The 17,982-nt window shown below is 44.2% G+C and overlaps 1 protein-coding gene across 1 annotated transcript in view; it reads left to right on the top strand.

Moving 5' to 3' along the window:
- Insr (insulin receptor) overlaps positions 1-17,982 on the top strand; it is a 900,533-nt gene that overhangs the window by 258,367 nt on the left and 624,184 nt on the right. The window lies entirely within an intron of this gene.

The raw sequence follows: 17,982 nt of genomic DNA, 5'->3' as shown, positions 1-17,982 counted from the left end.
AGTGACATTTTCTGGCCATTTCTCCCTTTCCTCATCAATGCCATTCAGAGAGGAAACTGCCATTCAGGTTGTCCTGTCTATACCGTACCCTCTTTGAACAAACAAATATTCTATGCTGTGTATATGTTATAATTTTAACCTTAAAATATAGATTGGCTGTAACTAGCACTAAATGTGTAAGGTGTCCCAATTGTACCATGAATCACTAGGCTGGGGGTAACCTCTTCTGCTCTGGCAGTGTGAACTCATTTCTAGGGTTGAGGGGACACTGAGGTACTTACAGTCCCATCAACCACACCAACACTTATTTATTTTTTCATGTTGATGGGCTCCACTTTCTCTTCTTCTTGGCTCAAGTTGTTCACATTTCTCCATTCTGCCCAATGATGGGGAACATCTAAGCACAAAATGTAACAGCTAAATGTGGAAACTCAGGTCCCCAAAAGACACATCATCCTAGTCTTGAAGTGTTGAGTGGGATGCGATGATTTCCAGTTGATTTTATAATGGGTTCTCTGGTGTGAAGACAAAAGGCCATCTAATAAGAATTCTAACCCAGAGGACTGACCATTGGAGAAGGACTATGGGTTTGTTTTCTACCTGTCCCAGATTTGTTCCTTAAGGAAACTCCCTCCCCATAATGGTCACCTCCTTGAATTTGCCATTAGTGAAAGTTGGAGACAGGAGTGTTCCAAGTCTCTTCCATTCATCATCCTCAGATATGGTAACAGCCTTTCTTATAAATCATGCTGGCCCAAAAGGTTAGAATTCAAATGGAAAGGCAATTTGCTCTGCAGAAGTTATGTGTACATCCATAACTCCAGGAAATAAATCAAGCAAATACTCACTTCCAGAAGATCCTGCTATACCACTCCTGGGCATATACCCAGAGGATTCCCCACCATGTAATAAGGATACATGCTCTACTATGTTCATAGCAGCCCTATTTAAAATTGCCAGATGCTGGAAAAAACCCAGGTATCCCTCAACAGAAGAATGGATGCAAAAAATGTGGTATATCTACACAATGGAGTACTATTCAGCCATTAGAAACAATGAATTCATGAAATTCTTAGGCAAATGGATGGAGCTAGAGAACATCATACTAAGTGAGGTAACCCAGACTCAAAAGGTGAATCATGGTATGCACTCACTAATAAGTGGTTATTAACCTAGAAAACTGGAATACCCAAAACATAATCCACACATCAAATGAGGTACAAGAAGAAAGGAGGAGTGGCCCCTGGTTCTGGAAAGACTCAGTGAAACAGTATTCGGCAAAACCAGAACGGGAAGTGCGACGGAGTGGGTGGGAGGACAGGGGAAGAGAAGGGGGCTTACGGGACTTTCAGGGAGTGGGGGGGCTAGAAAAGGGGAAATCATTTGAAATGTAAATAAATTATATCGAATAAAAAAAAGAAAAAAAGTAGTTCTTTGTCTTAAGTGGCAGGTCTTGCTTGTATTCAACACACTTCATAGAGATTACCTTTTCAATTATATAAACATAGGTGTCACCTATCCAGACAGCATGGATTTACATCTTTAGTTTAAAGTATCTTCTTAATGAAATCCCTCTTGCACAGGAAAAAATGGTTATTTCATAGGAATAGAAAAAAGCCCTACAGTATACTTCAAGGCTGTGCAGAGTAAAGTGAGTTCAAGTGCCTTTGGGATTAAGGGCTATAGAGATAGCTCAGAACCTAAGAGCACTTGTTGCTCTTGCAGACAATCCATGTTGGGTTCTTAGCACCCATAGGTCAGTTCACAGCCATCAGTAATTCCATGATATCTGACACCACTACATCCAAGCAGCATGCATAACTACATTCTGGCAAAAACACTCATGCACACTATACTGGCTCATTTGTGTCAACTTGACACAAGCTAGCATCATCAGAGAGGCAGGAGCCTCAGTTGAGGAAATGCTTCTGTGAGATCCAGCTGTAAGATATCTTCTCAATTAGAGACATGGACACATGGGTAAAGTTCCTGAACAGAACACCAATAGCTTATGCTCTAAGATCAAGAATTGACAAATGGGACCTCATAAAATTACAAAGTTTCTGTAAGGCCACAGACACACAATTAAAAATATATTAAAAAGATTAAGGGTATATCTGTTATTATTAAGAATGAATATAATAACATGAAAATCTTTTTATGCATTTGACTTTTTAAAAATTATTTTTATCTTTATGCATATGAGTGTTCTGCCTGCCTGTATATCTGTGTAGCATGTGTGCACAGGGTCCACCAAGGAAGGAAGAAAGCATCAGACGACATGGGAGTGAACTTAGAGTTGCTTGAGAACCACTCAGTGTGGATTTTATTAATTGCTGAGACATCTTCTAGCCTCATAGAGAAATCCATTTAATTTTATAAATTGGGACACAAGGAAAAAGGACGATTCTATTTCCTTGCTATGAATTTTCTTCTATCTTCCAAAACTGTATTTTCGCCACAATGAATGCTTCTAAAACTTCTTTATGATAAAAGCTTGGAAGAAAAGGAACAACACAAACTTCTTCTACCCAATAAAGGAAATCTATACAAACTCCTCAGCTGGTTTCATATGTGATGGGAAATACTAAAAACAGGAGAAATTCAGATGTCTACTCTGACTACAGGCATTCAGTCCCATCATAGAAGTGCCAGCTAGTGCAGTAAGGCAAGAACATTCCACTGCAGTCATAGGATGGTAAAGCAGTGAATAGAAGGTATCTCATTTTCAGGCCTCACCATGCTGTCCATGCAAAGCACACCAAAGTGTACACAGAATGAATGTATAGGACAAAGAAGTAAATTGAAAACCTCATAGGCCACAGGATTCAAAAGCATTTGTATGCAATGGTGACAATAAGTGAGGAAATGATGTCATAGCAATAACTACAAATTAAATGCTTAAAGGATGAATGAACAGACTAAAAATCAGAGAGTCATATGGTAGCCACTGATCAGAAGACACAACACAATAAAAAGATCTCCCTTATACTTATTTCAATTTTTATCAGAAATCTCCCTGAGCCTATACATTCCAAGTTATTCATACTAGGATAGAAAAGCAAAGGTTCAAGAACCAACCAAACAATTCTAAAAAAAAAAATGTAGAAAGAATTATCCACATGATGACACTCGCCAAGAGAGAATGGTGCCCAGAAAAGAGAAGAACACATCTATAATTGAATCAAACAGATGAGAAAATGCCCTCACTTACACAAGTAGTAAGTCTAATGAGTTTTGGAGGGAATGCTTTCCATAAAACAGTGTTGGAAAATTTGAACCTGCATGTTACAACACGAATCTTTACCTGTCATTCATACCAAAACCAAAACAAGACCTTACAGACAGGTCATAGATGTAAACCTATAATATGGAACTACATGTAATCAATAAAAAAAACAAGAAGCAAAACAAAACAAAAGAAAATAGCCTTGAATTAAGCACAGGTAGACTCACTTACAGGGGGGATTTCCCCTAGCTATTTGATTGTCTGAAAGGAAGCCAGTCACTGGGTGAAGATAAGGAGGCAGGATCTTACAGGAAGAACAGGAAGAGAAGGGGAGAAGCACACAGAGAGAGACACAGACTGAGATGGGAGAGATAAGATGGAATCTGTAGGAGAGGATGATGAGCCAGATCCACGTGGTCCTAGGAGCTATAAGTACCAGGGAATTTCTTAGATAGATGATTTACTATTACAGGACACTTTTGTTGAACATAACTATACAAATTATATCAGTATCTATTGAGTTTGATTGGGCATTTGGGGGTTTAACGATTTACTACTATAAATCTGACTGGCAAATTACAAGCCTCTGGAGTTTTCATTTGACTTTCTTTTGACAGAGGTAGGGGATTAGAGCCAGGGACAGCCAGTTTCCACAGGCTAGCCACAAGAGTGCACAGCAATTCTGCAACAGCTGACTGAGAAAGCTAGACAGACCACCACTTGGGGATGCCCCTGAGTGTGGAGAGACCGCCATTGCTGTCATGTAACAGACCATGGCGTAGACTTTTTTATATGTACACCATCAATTTACTTTACCCTCTGTTCTTAGCTATAGTTTTGCAGAGTAATGGGTAGATACACACCTTAGTGAACAATCTGTCAGTGTGCACTCTATAACAAGGCCATTTGAGAGATTGCCAGATGCTGCTTAGTGAATCCATCGGTTTCCATGCTCATCCATCCATCTGTGATCTTTCCTGTCAACAGGAGCCTGATCCATCATGCTGAGCTTGCAGTGAGGGTGGCCATGACAGAGCCAACTTATCTTGCAATTAGCATTTTAGGAGGTTTATAATGGTCAGGCAAGGCACAGGTCTGGTTCAACTGTGATAAAATACTGACTAAAAGCAAGTTGGGGAAGAAAGTATTTATTTGACTTCCATTTTCCAGTCACAGTCCATCACTGAGGGAAGCAGGCACTGGAACTCAGTGCAGGAAACTGGAGGCAGGAGGTGAAGCAGAGGCCATGAGGGAGCCCTGCTTACTCATCACAATACCCAGTCTGTGAGTGTGAAAGGCACCCATTACAATACCCAGTCTCTTTGTGCTCCTCACTTTTGTCAAACAGGTCCATGGAAAATCGGTGGCCACAGTCTAGGTTGGTAGGGTTGCCAGGGCCCAGGCTCTGACCCTACAAACCCCTGGAGGCTTCCCTGTCTTTGTGCCCTCTGGTGGTTGTCAGAGGGACAGGAGCAGAACATTGAGGAGCTGGGGTGTCAGGAGACAAGCACATCTGTGCTGAGGACTAAACACTTGCCTGGTCCTTCTTTGGGGATTCCCACTAGAGGGATGGTACCTGATATATCACCTGCAGGTGGTGAAAATTAGAGGTCTCCAATGGGATCCTCGGTTCTGAGCAGCTGAGGGAAGGATGGAAACTGAAGGGCCCTGGGAGAATCCATCCCCACTACAGCCCAGTTCCATCTGTCCTCCAGGGGACAGCCAGCATCTGGAGCCCTCTGCACACAACCTGACCACTCCTTACACTCCTGACCACTATGTCCATCAGCACACAGGCTGGTGGCCATTGCCTCATTTGATGGAGCCCACAGCTCCGCTGGTGATGCAAGGCCAGGCATCCGACTCTACTTCACTCCATCCTCCTCTTCCTTGCAGTGCAATATTCGGTTTCATCGTATACTGGATTCAGACACCTTCCTAAGAATTTTGCAGTTCTCCAAACTTGAACATTGTGAATCACCTAAAGGTGTGTGTGAGACTCAATTCCATAGATGGAGATCCCCAAGCCAGGGAGATTTTCTCAGTGCTGGAGGATCTCGAGGCCAAATATCTGAACGTGGAGAGAGGTGAGGAGGCCTGGGGTGGACTGCCTGGGAAGATGGGAGTGGTTTTCAGTGATGGGTTCCTCCAGGGAATTCTCCAGAGCTTTGACCAGAAGCCAGGGCTGGACAGCACTCAGGTAGGATGCCCCACTATGAGGGATTCTCTGGCATGAAATGTCCTCTTGTGAGCATCAAGGGAAGCTCAACCAATCCTAGGCTGCCTTCACTAAAAGCCCATCTCCATCTGCTTTTAGATTACAAATCAATTGCAGAGGCCAAAGGGCAAGATGCCCAAGTCTCTGAGATGCAAGAGAGTCTGGTTCGTAGGCCAGCTTCTGAGGCCGAGCCACAGGAAAGCCTGCTGCTCCGTGAGGACACTGAGCTCTTCGAGGTAACATTTGTGGAACCATTTGAGCAAGAAGCTGGTCCAGTACATCTTCCAAATATAGATCAAGCTCTATCGATACCAGATGCTATCCAGTCACCTGTAGATGTGGCTGCTGATGTGGCTGCAGGTGTGGCTGGTGGTGTTTCAGCTTTCTAGCACCTATTTCTATCTGCTGTTGTGCACATAGGTGCAGCAGAGTCTTTTTCCCTCTGCCTGAGGTAGACATATAGCTAGGAAAATTATCTGCTGACTTGTACGCAGCAGTGGTTCCTGTATAAGCTGTTCTTATTTCTTTAGAGAAAGGATCTCCTTGTATTTGTTTGATATTTTTCTTTCATAACATTGATTTCATTGTTGAATTTTCATTTGTTTGAATATTTAAAAAATGACTTGTTTATTCATTTTAAATCATACAATTCATTTCCCAAGTGGTACAATCTAAACATATCTACCTCTGGACTGCATCTCTGAGACAAACAGGTCAATCACAGGAAGGGAACCCCGGCAGACACCCTGTATTCAGGTAAAGCAATCCACCGATGTTGCAGTAACTGTGCAAATACCGACAGTGGTGCACAGTATAAACTATGTGACTGTGACCTGGCGGTCTTGGGCTCAGTAATGCCCCTAGCACTTAGGGACACAGATTCTAGACAAGCCATATCGGAGCTCATGGACAGAGGTCTCTACTTACTGGCTTTTTCTCTGTCAAACTGGACACTGGAGCCCTGCAGAGGAGAAAGTCAGTTTAACTGTAATGGAACTCACCATTCTAGCCATCCCTGAGCCCAAAGCTGTTCGGACACACTGCATCAAGTTTTAACAGATGGTTATCATAAAGAATTGCCAGGCTTTACCATAATTCTAGTGGTGATCAACATACAACAGGGGTGAGTCCCTGAAAATTTTACACATTTGGTCTGTAGGGAATGGGTTGCATGCAGTCTTACTTTTCTCTGTGTATAAGGAAGCCTGTATGGGTCAAAGCCAGGAATCACCAGGAAAAGTAGCTCGCTAAGTCCTCATCCTGGCCATGTGTGATTCCTGAAAACTTTTAGCAGATACTCAGTGATGTCTGGGCCCCTTCCAGGGTGTAGGGCAACTCATGTGGGCTCTGATGATGAAGTACCCACACACAAACCACATCACTGGCCACCTTGGCATTTGGCTTGGGAAAAGTTTATATACACCAGGCTAGTCCCTGTCTCATCAAGAATTGAGCTGTACACTTCATCTAGTTCCTGAGATGAGGTGTCCAGTGACCCTGAGGACTGGAGACCCAGGGTTACTGTAGCCAAGTTTAGGAAAACCACACACAGGCTGCAGGTTGGCTTTCTGAGTGAACACTGGAGGCCTGTGCAGCACAGACAGCAGAGAAGGAGTGGTAGCTAGAAGTGAAGGTGGCGGGGCGTCTAGCTGTCATCTGCACACAAGGAAAGGGGACCTAGTCCATTGCTAATGTGTGTAGAGAATTTTGAGGAACCATTATTAAATCTGGTAAGCAAATCCAACAATGCTGCAAAGGAAACACTTCTGCACCTGAACTGAAATGAAGTCAGCCGCACAGCAGCCATGCACAGATGAGCGCACTGACTGGACACCACTTGGGCAGGAAAATAAGCAGGCAGGGCCATTTACACAGGCCAAGGTTCTGACTTGTCTCCTACTCTCTGCAGTGTTTGAAGTCCTCTCAGGAAATATATAAAGGACTGTAAACAATGGGTAAGGCCTACAGCAGAAATTATAGCATGTAGGTTAAAAAAAGACACAGAGAGTCAAAAGATGCAGACAAGGTAGGGACTTGGATTGAAAGACAATACCATTTGAAATTAGCAGCATAGGAATCAATCAGCACATTCCAACCAATTACTATGGACAGCAGGGGAATTCTAATGTGGAAGTTCCTATGACATTCCGAAGGACCCACCAAACAGTATGTATCAGGAATTAGGAGATGCTGTCAGTATGGTGTCTGCTGAGAAAGTGTAGGGACCTGAGCTGGGATCCCCAACATTCACCTCAAAAAATGGTGTGGTCATGTGCATAGGATACACTTGGTGCTGGTTTCCTGTTTAGTTTTGTTTGTTTTCAACTTGATAAAAGGTAGGGTAAACTGGGAAGAAGGAACATTAGTTGAGAAAAATGCCACAATCACATTGGCCTGTAGGCAGGTCTGTGAAGCATTTTCTTCATGAATCCTCCTTTTGGGTTGGCCCAGGATAACGTGAACAGTGACATCCCTGGACTGGTACTTTGAAGTGGTGTGAGAAAGGTTGAACAAGCCAGTAAGCAGTGTTTCACCATGACTTCTGCTTCACTTCCTGCCTTTTCATTCCTACTTTCCCTGTCTTCCCTTCAAGATGGATAGTAATCTGAAAGTGAGATAAATCGAGCCTTTTCCGAAATGTTTTTGGTCAGTGTTCTAACACAGGAATAGAAAAGAAAACTAAAAGACTCTAGGATCAGGCAGGACCCCCTAGCTCAATGCTGAGCCAGTTTTATATCTTGGTGAGCACTGGATTCAGAGAGAGTACAGCTCAACAAAAACTAAGAGCAGAGGGACTGAGGAAGAATCCTCATGTCAAACTCCTGCTTCCACCCACATGGACATAGAGATGAACACAAACACACAAGTTCACACATACAATACACATGCACATAGACATACACATACACAGACACAGACATAAACCACACATACACACATAGTTACACACACACACACACACACATACACACACACACATACACACACAGTCTTAGGCTTTTACTGCTGTGAACATATACCATGAACAAGGCAACTCTTATAAGGCCAACGGTTAACTGTGGCTGGCTTACAGGTTGAGAGATTCAGTCCATTATCATCAATGCAGGATCATTGAAGAATCCAAGCAGACATGATGCAAGAGCTGGTACTTCTACCTCTTCTTCTGAAGGCTGCTAGCAGAATACAACTTCCAGACAGCTAGCATGAGGGTCTTAAGCCCACACCCACAGTGACACACCTACTCTACCAGGGCCATATCTTCTAATAGTGCCACTCCCTCTTCCAATCTTATACAAACCATCACACACACACACACTTACATGCATACACACACACACATACACACACACACACACACAACTACATCACTGCCAAATTCAAATCACACCTCAAGCAGTTCTTACCAGCTATGGTCAACCATCAGGAAAGTAGTCAGAAGGGTCAATGGAGCTGAAACCAGAGCTTAGAAGTATACACAGAAAACAATCCTGGAATGTAGTGTTCACACAGTCTCACTATGTAGTTCTGATGGCTTGATGCTCACCCCAAAGCTTGTGCTCCCCTTGATCTACAGGTCCTCCAATTTAAATTCCTTACATCAGTGGATGTCAAACTGTGGGTCTCTTAGTTAGGGTTTCTATTCCTGCACAAAACATGATGACCAAGAGGCAAGTTGGGGAGGAAAGGGTTTATTCAGCTTACACGTCCACATTTCTGTTCATTACTAAAGGAAGTCAGGACTGGAACTCAAGCAGGTCAGGAAGCTGGATCTGCTGCAGAGGCCATGGAGGGATGTTTCTAACTGGCTTCCTTCCCCTGGTTTGCTCAGCTTGCTTTCTTATAGAGCCCAAGACTACCAGTCCAGGGATGGCCTCACCCACAAGGGGCCCTCCTCCCTTGATCACTAATTGAAAAATGCCTTACAGCTGGATCACATGGAGGCATTTCCTCAAGGGAAGCTATTTTCAGTGTGATAACTCCAGCTTGTGTCAAATTGACAAAAAAAAATCAGCCAGTACAGGGTCAAATGACCCTTTCACAGGGGTCACCTAACAACATCAGAAAACATATGTATGTGTATACATACATACATACTGATACAGACAAGTATATATATGTGTGATTCTTAATACTAGAAATATTAGAGTTATAAGGTATCAATGAAAATAATATTATGGCTTGGGTCACTGAGACTTGAACTGTAACTAAGGGTCACAATATTAGGAAGGTCGAGAGCCACAGCTCTAAACAGTGGGATGACAGGTGTGCACCACCATACCCAGAAAAAAAAAACCCAACTCTGTTAACTCAGAGTTAAACTCTGTTTAACCTGGCAGAGTGCTCTCCAGCATGGGAGCTGCTTGGATCATTAGACTTGCCCCTGCATATAAGTTTGTGGACACCTAGCTGAAAAGACTAGACAGAGAACATGGGCTCTACACAACAAGGGAGAACACAAGATTTCAGTACAAGGAAGGGGTTAATGAGAGGGAGGGGCCCAGAAACAGACTCCAGAGAAGACTTTGCAGTGAAATCAACACATTAAGTGGGTTGCTGACACTCATCTGCCTCCCGAGACCTCTTAGTGATACAAATGTCACACAACTCAGAGCCAGATCAAGACTCATTCTCCCCACTGTGCTCCAGGTTATAGAGGCAGTAAACGACTGTTGGGAAGGTGACCCTGACCTGGCTGGCTGCCTCCTAGTAAAGAACATCCACCATGACTGCTGTTTCTGTGGGTCACTATCAAGGCTGTGATGGGCCTCTTTGGTGATGTGGCCGCCTTCAAGGGCTCTCTGCCCCTGTGACTCTTCACCTGTATTCCTAAAACTCATGTCTGTAGACTCGTTGGTTCATCCAGTTGTGCTATGGTGTGTGTGATGGTTTGCATGGGAAACGTTGCCCTTTTGACTTGTGTATTTGAACACCAGGTCCCCAGTTTGCAAGACAGCACAGAGGAGCTCTTTGGGATGGTAGAATTTGTCTGCAGAGCACTGTATAAACTAGAATAAGTGTTGTGTAAAGAACATCTGTTAAGGACCAAGGATACACAACAAGAGTGGAACCCAATGTCACAGACATCATCAGATAATAACAATGAGTCTGTGTCAGTCCTTGGCTGTGCTGACTAGCAAGGCCTTCTATAGATAGTAGGAAAGAGAAATGCGCAGGTAGAGACACTGTACAGAGAGATTCTGTTCTTTCCTTGCAAAGTGAAAGTGAACCTGTCTTAGCTATTTTTATAGCTTTGAAGAGACTCCATAACCAAGAAAACCTATAAAAGAAAGCATTTAACTGGGGGCTTGCTTACAGTTTCACAGGGTGAGTCCATGACCATCATGGTGGGCAGCAGGTAGGTAGGTGTGGTGACGGAGCTGTGTCCAAGAGCTTACATCTGATCCATAAGCAAACATCAGGGAGAGAGAGAGGCTGATGGGCCTAGCATGGCCTTTTGACACAGCAAAGTTTACTCTTACTCCAACAAAGACGCACCTCTTAATCTTTTCCAAAACAGTTTCACAAACTAGGGACCAAGACATTCAAATATATGAGCCCATGGAGGCCATGGTCATTCAAGCCACCACACTAACTGAACTCTATAAAAATGTTGTGAAAACTTAAAGATGGGGTGGAGAGATGGCTTAATAGTTAGAAACACTGTCTGCTCTCCTGGAGGACCTGGGTTTGATAACTAGCACCCACTGGGTGGCTCATAACCATCTGTTAACTCCAGTTGTACAGGATCTGATGCCCACTTCTGGCCTCTTTGGACACTGCCTGCACTTTGTGCACAGACATATCTGTAGACAAAACAGCCTGTGTTCCTCAGGACTATGTAAGAAACAGAACTACTGGAATGAATACTCTCTCTCTCTCTCTCTCTCTCTCTGATTCTCTCTGTCTCTGTCTCAGTCTCTCTCTCTCTCTCTCTCTCTCTCTCTCTCTCTCTCTCTCAGCATAAATATGTATTAAAGAGATCTATTATGATGGTTCACAGGCTGTGGTTCAGATACTCCAACATTGGCTGTCTTCTTCAATGGCTGAGCAAGGCTTTGGTGGTTGCTCAGTCCGTGAGACTCTTTGCCTCAGTCCTCCCTATCTGGTCCTGATGTCCGAGGGAATTCAAGAAGAGTTGCTGGTCCTTGGTCTCCACTGAAATCCCAAAGCAGGGTCTAACACCAGAGAGAGCAAAGGCAAGCAGGCAAAAAGCAAAGCTTCCTTCTTCCCTGTCCTTTTAAGTGGCCTTCTCACCTCAAATGAACCAATCAATATAATCCCTCAGCAGTGCCTGTCTGCATGGGTGTTCATTGATTAGAGATGTAGTCAAATGACAGCCTAGATTAGCCACTACACACCCATACACACAAAAAGATAAAATAATTATAAAACAACCAAGAGGGTTTAAATGTAAAGAATGGAATCTCCCTTTAGGTGGAGACATGCCCTGTTTCTTCCCTTAAAGGGTTGGGCCAGTGCTGCAGCTCAGTGATCTAGCTAGGACCTATAGGATGCAGGTTTACCCTGAGATAATTTAATTTTCTTTTTCAGGAACCCCCACCTCCTCCTCTACCCACACTGAGTACAGACCCCACAAGCCAAGCCACCATGAGGCTCTGCAGGGTCTGCCGCCCGTCTGCATGCAGAATTTGAAAGGCAGACTTGTCTGTTTTTCTCTCTTCTTTTTCCTCACAAAGTGTCCAGATACTCCTTGGTGTGCTTTTAAGTTCTTTGGGCTTTTCTGAAGTTTCCCTCTGCACCAAACAAAGGCCTCCCTGCATCCCTAGACAGCTTGACAAGGACAAGGCTTCTTGTCAAGCTTTCACTTTCCTTTTCCCCCACAAGAAAGTTGAGGTTGGGTCCAACAAAGAGCACAGAGCCCCCTGATTTAGGACAATCCCTCATTAAGTCAATCCCCCCACATCAGTGAGGAGAGTGGAACTGCACCCGCATGGATGGCAACACAGGCAGGATTTGAACATAATTCTTCCTAAGTGGGAATCTTTCATTATGTGCCTCTTGGGATCCCCCAGCCGCCACTGATGGAGCAGGTACTCTTCAGCCTGGAAGTTCAGATGCTCTGATAGGACTTGTTCATATTTGTCCACATTGCATACTTTTACTTTAATTTGGGGGACATTAAGTTTCATTGTCTACAATAGTACTATTGTGAGCTCTTACTCCTGATCCACTGTAGAGATGTGGCAATGACAATTTGGCAGCATCGCTTTGTGGCCCCAGAGGATCTCACCCATGCACCCACTCAGGAACTATCTTGGATCTGCAAATGGAAATGCCCTGCATATTTCAAAGGCTGGGTACTGATAAACCTTCAACTGTTATCCAAGGCACAACAGGGAAGTGGCCAGTGGCCCCTATTCAAAACCACATGGTTGGTTGGCTTCATTTCCTGCCACTACTGTGTTTACTTCTTCTTCCCTCATCCAGGTACTTCTCTCTGGTTCCTACAAACATAACTCTAAGTGTCCCGCCCCATTCCCAGGCATTGGCCACTGGAATATTTATTGATAGATCCCAAACCAATTGGGGACAAGGACCTTCAGCATCTGGGCATGCATATTCACAGCATTAGCATCAATCTCCAACATAGAGATGAAGGCTATCATGGTGGCCCAAATACATCCTGGTGTAGCAGGGCTCCAGACCTTAGCACTACTGATTCTATGATGGCTGCACCATTCAGGCCATAAAACTCTACATATACCCTGGACCACCTGCCAAAACTAAAACAGAGGTCTAATCCATCGAAGTCCAATGTTCTGAGAAAGATTCCATACTAACTTTGCTTTTTTGACTTTTGTAGTTCTACCTCTGGCTAACTGTTCTTGCTAACTGAAATATGTCATCCCAAGACAATGTCTTTTTGTGTGCTTGAAAGCTCACCCTGAGAAAAGCTTGGAGTTACACTGGGATACCAACACCCAGTGTAGTCAACAGGCAGCTAACAGAGACTAAAATGCATTGGCTAAGATCTATATCCGAGCAGTCTTCTCTGATGAAAACTGTGGCAACTAAATAATGTAATGGAAAATTAAAACAGTCACTTCCATCAGCTGTGGCCATCCAGGGCAGGCCACCCACTCACTCTTCTCAGATTGCCAATGGCACCAAGATCCAAGAGCCTGGTGAGCTCTCTCTCTCTCTCTCTCTCTCTCTCTCTCTCTCTCTCTCTCTCTCTCTATCTCTTGATTACCCCAATAACCTCATGAAGTCTGTAGAAGACTGGTCCCTACCTTTCTCTCTACGAAAAGTTTGCATTTTCAGCCACACAAGTAGGACTGCCCTAGACTCAAAATATGTTGTTTGGTTAAGAAATGGAACTCCAAACTTTATCCCAGCACTGAGGAAGCAGAGACAAGATCTGGAGTGGGCAGACATCCAAGCTATAGGGCATGGACAGAGGTCAGAGAAGGCCTTGCAGGAGTCAGCTCTATTCTTCCCTCACATGGGTCCCAGTGATCAAACTCGGACTGCCTGTCAGGTTAGGCAACAAGTACCCTTACCAGCTGAGGCATCTCCCCAGCCAGAGATTTTTTATTCGATATATTTTTATTTACATTTCAAATGGTTTCCCCTTTTCTAGCCCCCCCACTCCCCGAAAGTCTCATAAGCCCCCTTCCCTCCCCCTGTTCTCCCACCCACCCTTTTCCACTTCCCTGTTCTGGTTTTGCCCTATTCTGCTTCACTGAGTCTTTCCAGAACCAGGGGCCACTCCTCCATTCTTCTTGTACCTCATTTGATGTGTGGATTATGTTTGGTATTCCAGGGTTCTAGGTTAATATCCACTTATTAGTGAGTTCATACCATGATTCTGCTTTTGAGTCTGGGTTACCTCACTTAGTATGATGTTCTCCAGCTCCATCCATTTGCCTAAGAATTTCATGAATCCATTGTTTCTAATGGCTAAATAGTAAGTACTCCATTGTGTATATATACCACAGTTTTTGCATCCACTCTTCTGTTCAGGGATACCTGGGTTCTTTCCAGCTTCTGGCTATTATAAATAGGGCTGCTATGAGCTTAGTGGAGCATGTATCCTTATTATATGCTGGGGAATCCTCTGGGTATATGCCCAGGAGAGGTATAGCAGGATCTTCCAGAAGTGATGTGCCCAGTTTTCTGAGGAACCGCCAGACTGATTTCCAGAGTGGTTGTGCCAATTTGCAAGCCCACCAGCAGTGGAGGAGTGTTCCTCTTTCTCCACATCCTTGCCAACACCTGCTGCTCCTGAATTTTTAATCTTAGCCATTCTGACTGGTGTAAAGTGAAATCTCAGGGTTGTTTTGATTTTCATTTCCCTAATGACTAATGAAGTTGAGCATTTTTTTAAGGATAAAAATTAATTTTATTTATTTATTTTTTTAATATTTTTATTTTCTATATTCTTTGTTTACATTCCAAATGATTTCCCCTTTCCAGGATCCCCCTCCCCATATGTCCCATAAACCTTCTTCTCTCCATCCCTTCTCCAATCACCTCCCTCCTTTTTTCTCTGTCCTTATATTCCCTTCCCATGCTAGATCAATCCTTTCCAGGATCAGGACCCTCTCCATACTTCTTCATGGGAGTCATTTGTTATGCAATTTGTGCCTTGGGTATTCAGAGCTAGGATTGAAGCCCCTGCCCCCAATCGTGTTCTGTTGAGCTCACTGCAGTAGCCCCCCAACCCCCATCCCTATCTGAAATCTCACTGAGATGCTAGCACACAGGACAGGGAGGCCCTCCTTGTACTTCCATGGAGACCCACCCTCCTCTAATGGGCACACAGTGCACCATCAAAAATTGGCCCTGAGAGATAGCTCAGCTGTTAAGGGCACTAGCTACTCTTGCAGAAGACCTGAGTTCAATTCCCTGTACTTACAAGGCAGCTCACCACCATGCAGAACCTGAGTACTAGGGATCCAATTCACTTTTCTGGCTTCCTTCTTTGTCTGTTTTTGCAGAGAGGGATTACTTTTTTCATTTTTCCTTCAACAATCTGAAACTGGCCTATGAATTTATTTTAAAGTACTCATCAAAGATTTAGGATATGGAAACTCTTCCAAAGTCTTAATGTTAGTGCACTGTTTTTCCTCAGGGTAGGGAATGTTGTGAGCAGTGTTGGACACCCTGCAAACCAGAACCAAGTCACCCATTGTCTGGAAATAAAGAACAAGCACGCTGTTGCCTATGGAAGCCCAAAAGGGACAAACATAGAAAGGGAAGGGAGCCCTGCCAGCTTCCCTAGGAGAAAGGCACAATTAAAGATGAACATATACACTTAGCTAAAGTTCGTTACCCCAACACAAAATAAAGTCTACCAAATAGCCCTAATGCCCACCTAGGAGGGGCTGTTCTATATTGACATGGTCTTAGACATTAGTAAATGAATGCCCTGTGTGTCCCTGGGCCTGTGTCGTGTCTATGTGTCCATGTTAGTTTGAGTGTACATGGGTTTTTGTGAGTGCCTATATTTTCATGAGCATGTGTGTGTGTGCATGGGCACAAGTGCCCATGTGTGCTTTCACTTCTAGCAATACTATTAGAGGGTTTCTCAGAAATAGGGCATCTGTGATCATATACACATGATGACATAATAGGAAACCCATGCTAGAATGATCTTCACAGAGCAGGTCAGGACACTGAGAAGACCCTAAGAGGAAAATGCTGTTTCCAGGGATGCTTGTGCTACAGAGGGGATGGTTTGGAAACTTCTGCCTGCCTTCTCAAAACTGCAGGTCGTCCTGAAGCCAGGCTTCCCAGAACAGTGTAGAGGCACGAGTTTATGGACACCACTGTGTCCCATTGTACACATGGAAGACAGAAGGACAGCAATTGGCAGTACTGCTAACCCCATGAGAAAGTCTCTGAGGAGGCACTCACACTGGAGGACCTCAGGAAGTGACCTCACTTGCTTAAAAGTCCAGATGAGGTCATAATGCTGGCTCCCAGGTAAGCAGAGCCCAACAGTTGCCTTACCTGACTTGTCTGGAGGCGGTTGACGCTGAAAGATGCTTTCTTGTTTCAGGTCTTCCCGTGGCTCAGGCCACACAAAAACCAAGAGTAGTCGCCTTGGACGCCTGTGGAGAAGCTTGATCCACACTCTGACACTCTGCTGGCACAGTTCCCCCCGGGATCCCCAGGTAATGTGGGCCAGCCTGTAGCAGGGAACATTCTGGATACCACACCCCCCCCCCCCCACTTATCCCCTGAGGTCCCTGCCTGGGTGTATGTTCCTGAGAGGAACTTTCTTTCTTTTTTTTTTCCTGTGAGACTCTCTTTATTAAAGTACATGGACACTGTGTTATATGTTAGACTCACCACAGAATTGCTCTGGGTGATCTAGCTTAGAGAAGACATTGATGAGATTGGTTTTATTTTATTGCTTATTAAAAACTAGGTTTTGTGTCATTTACTATCTGTGAGATAGATTGAATTTAGGGTCAATGCAACTAGACACAAAGTGATTGTTTTGCATAAATGAAACAAAACAATTAGAAATCAGGGAGGCAACTACATTTCTGGGTATCAGGTTTCTTTATATATATATTTCATTTGCTTTTTTTTATTGAGTATCTTCTTCATTTACATTGCCAATGGTAAAAGCTTTCCCAATTTCCCCCTCCCAAAAGACCACTCCCCAACGATTCCCTCCCCCGCCTTCCTCTCCCTGTCTCCATGTATATGCCCATCTACCCAACACAGTCCCACCTCCCCCCCAACTTCCCCCCCCCACCTGTTTCCCTTTTTTGTGGCCTCTATTGAGCCTTTACTTGACCAAAGACCACTCCTCCCACTGGTGCCCCAAAAGGGATTCCTCTGCCACATTTTTGGCTGGAACCATGTATACTCCTTGGTTGATGATTCAGTCCCTGGGAATCTTGGGGTGTCTGGGTCTCCCAAGTCATTGTTTTTCCCATGGGGCTATATACCCCTTCAGCTCCTCCAGACAATGCTCCAGATCCTCCGTTGGGGACCCCGAGCTCAGTCTAAGCTTGGTTGCTAGTTTCTGCTTCTGAATTCGTAAGACTCTGGCAGGGCCCCTCTGGAGACAGCCATGGCATGCTCCTTTTGGTACATGCTTCTCATTGTAGTGTCGGGTTTGCTCACTATTTATAGGATGAATCCCCAGGTAGGGCACTCGCTAGGTGGCCTTTACTTCAGACTCTGCTCCACACATTGCCTCCCTTATTGGCACTGTGAGCATTTTGTTCATTTCTCAGAGGAACCATACCTCCCTCCCTTAAGTCATTCTTCTGGAGCTTCCTGTGCTGGGGGAATTGCGACTTGTTTATTTTGAGCTTTTGAACTAGCATCCACTTATTAGTGAGTGCATAGCATGTGCTTTCTTTTGTGACTGGGATACCTCGCCCAGGATGACACTTTCTAGTTCCATCCATTTGCCTAAGAATTTCATGAATTCATTGTTTTTAATAGCTGAATAGTACTCCATTGTGTATATATACCATAGTTTCTGTATCCATTCCTCTGTTGAGGGACATCTGGGATCTTTCTAGCTTCTGGCTATTATAAA

This window comes from Apodemus sylvaticus, chromosome 22 (assembly GCF_947179515.1).
Source record: "Apodemus sylvaticus chromosome 22, mApoSyl1.1, whole genome shotgun sequence".
Taxonomy (NCBI): domain Eukaryota; kingdom Metazoa; phylum Chordata; class Mammalia; order Rodentia; family Muridae; genus Apodemus; species Apodemus sylvaticus.
Note: the sequence above shows the minus strand (reverse complement) of the source record. Positions and strands in the feature narration are given on the sequence as shown.